This window comes from Helianthus annuus, chromosome 15, assembly GCF_002127325.2.
Source record: "Helianthus annuus cultivar XRQ/B chromosome 15, HanXRQr2.0-SUNRISE, whole genome shotgun sequence".
NCBI classification, from domain to species: domain Eukaryota; kingdom Viridiplantae; phylum Streptophyta; class Magnoliopsida; order Asterales; family Asteraceae; genus Helianthus; species Helianthus annuus.
In genome coordinates this window covers 29,617,095-29,623,887 of record NC_035447.2, presented here as the reverse complement: position 1 = coordinate 29,623,887, position 6,793 = coordinate 29,617,095, and positions in this window count along the sequence as shown.

Here is a 6,793-nt window from a genome sequence, read left to right as displayed (position 1 = left end):
ACTATCCTGAGGACGATGGTCTATAATCTAGCGATTGCGTAAATACAAGTAATCATTCCATATCAAACGTTCCAACCCAATTCCCAACCCCGGAATCCCATGCCTTGGCTGTGTGAACTCACCTTGGTTTGCTCGGCAGATACACAAAGAGGGTTTCTTGAACTAAAGTGGTCAACCACGTCCTAACAAGGTTACCACACAAATCAGGTTTTGACACAAATGATGCACGTACGTATCACATAAGTTAACACGTTACAAACATGTGAATATCATGGTAAACACATAACAGTCAAACAATGCTTCCAACATATGCGAGCAAAATAGCCCCAATAGTAATCGGCCCAACATGTTGTGCGATCCACAACATGTTGTGCGATCCGCATAGTCCCGGCCCAACTATACTTAAGCCCAACAGAAGAGAAGTCCAAAACAGTGTGCATGTATAACTGGTCTCGAGTCGCAACCAGCGATCTCGAGTCGCAACAAGAAGGTTTCGAGTCGCAATGGGACTCGCAACTGTGGTTTCGGCTTGTCATGGTCCGGTTTCGAGTCGCAATGGGACTCGCAACCGTGGTCTCGGCTCGTGCTGCTGTGTCGGTGTGAGGTCCCGAGTCGCAACTGGACTCGCAACCACGGTCTCGACTCGCAACCGTGTTAAGTCTATCAACGTGTAACAGATTTCCATGTTTCATGCAATCAGTTTCGTGGTTTCCAAACTTGCACAAAATCAATCAACGATTAACAGTTTCCATCCATGTGTTATTCGATCAAACAAGCAAATCTATTACGAATTCATATGAACCCTAACTAAACATACGAACAGTAACATAACGATTTTTATGAACATATCTTATAACTTCTAAACTATCCGATTCATATGAACATTAACACTTACACATAAGAGCCGATTACATAACAATTATATCATTTATCAAATCGCAGCCTATTAACACCTAGTACCATTCAATAACATGACCAATCATAAAAACCATACAAATCCATTAAAATCATTCGGTATACAACATCAAGAACAAGCCGATGAACATGAGCAATTTCACATATGAATCATATCTTTAACCATGAATACAAACATAAACATACTAACCGATTAATGGCAGAAAAGGGTGATCCGAACAAGGAAGGTCTTGTGCCGTCGGGTTCCAAGCAAACGAGAGAGAGAGAGAGAGAAGTCTAGGGTTTCTTGTGTGTGTTGTGTTTTGTGACAAATGAGAGAACTACCCCTAGATGGGTGTTTGTTTGCGTACAAAACAAGTGGGCCGAACCCAACTCGGGTGCTCTATGGGTCCGCGTACAAGGTGTGGCCCAAAGGGGCTTGTGTGACCGGTTAGTCTTGTACGATCGGGTTATAGTGTGTGGTTTGGGCTCGTTCACTATACTAGTATATAATACACACATATCACATAAACATAACATATCATGTATTCGTTCAAATAATATGGTTCACGTAAGCATATAACGTTACACACGGTAAGTCTAAAGTACGAGTTGTCACATTATCCCCAACTAAAAAGAAATTTCGTCCCGAAATTTGGTATGCATTCACTGAGGAAGCTAGGTAAGTTGCATCGTTCACTGCTTTTCCTGGGGTGTCACATCCTCCCCCCGTTGATCTGGAATTTCGTCCCGAAATTCCGAAGTAGTAGCTTCAGCCTCAGCAGTGGTTGCATTGGTTCCGAATAACTGGGGGTACTTTTCTGTCATCCTGTCTTCGCGTTCCCAGGTGTACTCTGGGCCACGTTTGGAGTTCCAACGTACTCGAACAAGAGGGATTCTCTTGTTTTTGAGGACCTTCACATCCCGGTCCGTGATTTCTACTGGTTCCTCGACGAACTGCAACCGCTCGTCGATAGTGAGTTCCTTAAAAGGAATGATGAGGGTTTCATCTGATAAGCACTTCTTTAGGTTCGACACATGAAAGACGTTGTGAACTGCACCGAGTTCAGCTGGTAGGTTCAGCTTGTAGGCTACCTTGCCAATCTTTTCTATGATTTCGAATGGTCCGACGTACCGCGGATTCAGTTTGCCCCGTTTGCCAAAACGAACTACACCCTTCCAGGGTGAGACTTTAAGTAAAACCCGGTCCCCGACCTGAAATTCCAAAGGCTTTCTACGCTTATCGGCGTAGGCTTTCTGACGGTCGCGTGCTGCCGCCATGCGTTGTCGTATCTGTGCTATCTTTTCTGTGGCGTCCACTACAATCTCTGGACCCGTGATCTGACTATCCCCCACCTCTGCCCAACAGAGAGGTGACCGGCATTTACGCCCGTACAATGCCTCGAATGGAGCGGCTTGTATGCTGGTGTGATAACTATTATTATATGAGAACTCCACCAAAGGGAGGTGCTTTTCCCGGCCGTTGCCGAAATCAATAACGCATGCCCTAAGCATGTCTTCAAGTGTTTGAATCGTTCGCTCAGACTGCCCATCCGTCTGAGGATGATATGCTGTGCTCATGTCTAACCGTGAGCCGAAAGATTTGTGCATTGCTTGCCATAGTTCTGACGTGAATCGTGCATCACGATCCGAAATAATGGAGGTGGGCACTCCGTGCCTCGAAACAACTTCTTTAAGATAAACGTCTGCGAGAGTGGAGAACTTATCCGTTTCCTTTATAGCCAGGAAGTGTGCAGACTTGGTGAGTCGATCCACGATCACCCATATAGTATCATTCCCACGCTGGGATCTAGGTAGGCCTGTAACGAAATCCATGGAAATTTCTTCCCATTTCCATTGAGGTATCTTAGGCTGCTGAAGTAGGCCCGCTGGTTTCTGATATTCAACCTTGACTCTCGCACAGGTCAAGCACTTGCCGACATAAGTAGCGATGTGGGCCTTCATGCTAGGCCACCAATAAGTAGTTCTGATGTCATGGTACATCTTATCCGACCCTGGGTGTACCGAGTAGCGAGACTTGTGTGCCTCGTCCATCACAAGTTCGCGTAGACCGCCATAAAGTGGGACCCAAATACGCCCCGTTACATAGTAGGCGCCGTCTGCCTTCTGTTCCATTCGTTGTCGTGAGCCGCGTAAGGCTTCAGCTTTGACATTTTCGGGTTTCAATGCTTCTACCTGAGCATCTCGTATCTGTGCAGGAAGGCTAGACTGAATCGTAAGCTGTAGCGCTCGCACGCGCCGTGGTAAAGTGTCTTTTCGACTGAGAGCGTCAGCTACAACATTGGCCATGCCTGGATGGTACTTGATAGCGCATTCGTAATCGTTCAGTAGTTCAACCCATCGTCGTTGACGCATGTTCAAATCCTTCTGCTTAAGAATATGCTCGAGGCTCCTGTGATCGGTGTAAATCGTGCACCTGGTACCGTACAGGTAGTGTCGCCATATCTTAATCGCGAAAACAACAGCTCCCAGCTCTAAATCGTGCGTCGTGTAGTTCCGTTCGTGAATCTTGAGTTGACGTGAAGCATAAGCAATAACCTTGTCGCGCTGCATTAACACACATCCAAGTCCCCGAATGGATGCATCACAATAAACCACGAAGTCATCCGTGCCCTCTGGCAGAGAGAGGATAGGTGCACTGCAAAGCCTATCCTTTAGGTGCTGAAAAGCAGTTTCCTGGGGATCTCCCCAACGGTAGGTGACACCCTTCTGTGTCAGTAATGTGAGCGGCTGAGCAATCTTTGAAAAGTCTTTAATAAACCGTCTGTAATAACCCGCCAAACCCAAGAATTGGCGTATTTCCGTTGGCGTACGTGGTGCAGGCCAGTTTCTGATTGAGTCTACCTTGGATGGATCGACATGAATCCCATCCTTGTTCACTACGTGGCCTAAGAAATGGACTTCACGAAGCCAGAAGTCGCATTTCGAAAACTTAGCGTATAACTGTTCCTTCCGTAGGAGTTCCAAAATAAGGCGTAGATGCTGCTCGTGTTCCTCCCGACTCTTGGAGTAAATTAGAATGTCGTCGATGAATACTATGACGAACTTGTCAAGATAGGGTTTGCACACCCTGTTCATAAGATCCATAAATACGGCAGGTGCGTTCGTTAACCCGAACGGCATGACAAGAAACTCGTAGTGACCGTAACGAGTTCTGAATGCAGTTTTGGAGACGTCCTCCTCCCGGACCCTCAGCTGATGGTAACCAGACCTCAAGTCTATCTTGGAGTAGTAACACGACCCTTGCAACTGGTCGAATAAATCATCTATGCGTGGAAGAGGATAACGGTTCTTCACCGTCACCTTGTTGAGTTCACGGTAGTCGATGCACATTCTGAACGTACCGTCTTTCTTTTTCACAAATAGTACTGGAGCTCCCCAAGGCGAAGAGCTTGGACGTATGAAGCCCTTTTCCAAGAGCTCTTGTAGCTGCTTTGACAATTCTTCCAATTCTGATGGAGCTAGACGATATGGTGCGCGAGCTATGGGTGTTGCTCCTGGAGCGAGCTCGATTTGAAATTCGACCTGACGGTGAGGCGGTAAGCCAGGTAAGTCTTCAGGAAACACCTGAGGGTAGTCGCGAACGATTGGAATATCCTCCAATTTCTTTTCCTTTGCTGATGCGTCGGTAACGAGTGCCAGAATGGCAGTGTGCCCCTTTCGTAAGCATTTCTGAGCCTTCAAGAAAGAGATGATGCCAACAACAGCACCACTCTTGTCGCCTTTAACTTCGAGAGGTTCTTGACCAGAACGTGGAATGCGAATAATCTTCTCGCTGCATAAAATCTCTGCCTGATGCTGGGATAACCAATCCATCCCTATGACGATATCAAAACTTCCCAAGACTATGGGAATAAGGTCGATGGAGAAAACTTGACCAGCTAAGACAATACTACAACCCTTGACTACTTGCGTGGCTTCTAAACTCTTACCGTTAGCTAGTTCTACGACGTGTTTGGTGTTTAGGGGTGTTGATGTACGTTTTAACAATTTACTGGCTTTCACAGAAATATAACTTGTATCCGCACCCGAATCAAATAAAACAGTCACATAAATATCGTCGAGGAGAAACTTACCCATAACCACATTGGGATCGTTCATTGCGTCTCCTCGTCCCAGCACGAAAGCTCGGCCCCTTGCCTCGTTGCCATTGTTGTTGTTTCCCCCGTTGTTGTGCCTGTTGCCCTGGTTATTGTTGCGATTCTGATTCAACTGGGGACAATCACGTTTGAAATGACCTTCAGCCCCACACTGGAAACATCCCCGATTTCCATGCTGTGGCTGCTGCTGCTGCTGCTGTGGGTTCTGTGGAGCTGGTTGTTGCGGTTGCTGGTTCTGATTTGCAGGTCGTGGGCTCCTACAGTCTTTGGCCTCGTGACCCATCTTGAGACATCTTTGACAACGACCCTTGTTGCACTGGCCGCTGTGATGCCTGTTGCAGTTGTGACACTTAGGGTGAAACCCTTGATACCTTCTCTGTCTATGACCACCAGAGGATTGCTGACCAGGACTCTGGTAGTGATCAGTTTTCTGCTGCTGAGCTTGGGATTGAATGAATGCTGAACCTTTGCTTGAGTCCCCATCCCACTTTCTTTTGTTGTCACTGGGTGTAGTGGGAGTAGCGGCTGAAGTGGTAGCACTGATGCGTTTGGGCAACTTGTTCTGATCCACCGCCCGATCCATGAGGCGATGAGCAAGACGCTGGATGTCTTGGATGTTGTCAATGTTAGCCGATGTAACATGGCTCTGAATTTCTGAGGCTAGACCCTTGAGGTACAACTCGATGCGCTTGATCGGAGGGTCTACCATGGTAGGACACAAAATAGCCAGTTCATTCGATCGCTTAGTGTATGCTTCTATCTCTGGCCCCGTCATCTTCAAGTGATAAAACTCATTCCCCAACTTGTGGATATCATCCCTTGTGCAGTACTCACGCTTGATGAGTTCCTTGAAATCGTTCCATGGGGTGGCGTTAGCAGCTGCCAACCCGAGAATCTGAACTTGGGCGTTCCACCAAGTTAGTGCTATTCCTTCTAGCGTGCCAGTGGCGTATTTCACCCTGCGAGCCTCAGGGCATTCACACATCTCGAAAACTGACTCTAGTTTCTCAAACCAGTGGAGGAGTCCCACTGCCCCCTCTGTGCCGCTGAAAGTACTTGGACGACAGTCCATGAAGTTCTTAAAAGTGCAAACTTGCTGTTGCGCTGGTTGACCTATTGTGTACGAATAGGGCAAAGTTTAAATACAAGGGCTAGTTTAGGAATGTAGGATCTAAAGATCCTAGTGTGTGCTATACTGCAGGATATACTACCTGCTTGAGCAGCTGCAAGTGCCGCAGCAACTTGAGCTTGAACGAGAGCCTCTAGCTGGGCTTGAGTCATGTTAATCCGTCCAGACATGATCTTCATAGTAAAAGTAACGTAAGTGAGAGTGGTTCGCGAGTAGGGCGATGACAGAAAAGCGTAAGCACGTAGGTATTCTCATGTAATACAGTCATGTGTATCTAAGCGTAATGCGAGCAAAGTTCTAAACAATTCTAGCAAACAGGCAATAAACATAAACCTTATTACCTAAGATGTCGAGTCTTGCACGTGGAGCGAAGCGTTGTTGTGAATCGTTGAGAGCACTGTTCTGATTATAGTCTGGTTTTAATAAAAACGTTTTCCCATATTAAAACCAAGTTCTCTATAACCAATGGCTCTGATACCAATCTGTCACACCCCCAAAATCCCACACTGCGGAGTACCACCGCTTGGAGGCGTGACTGACCAGGATCAAGCCACCAATCATATTGAACAAGCATATAATAGTTAAAGTAGTTCCGAAAACCCAAATCAATACGATTGATGTTCAAACCAAACTTTGTTTTAAGTAGCGG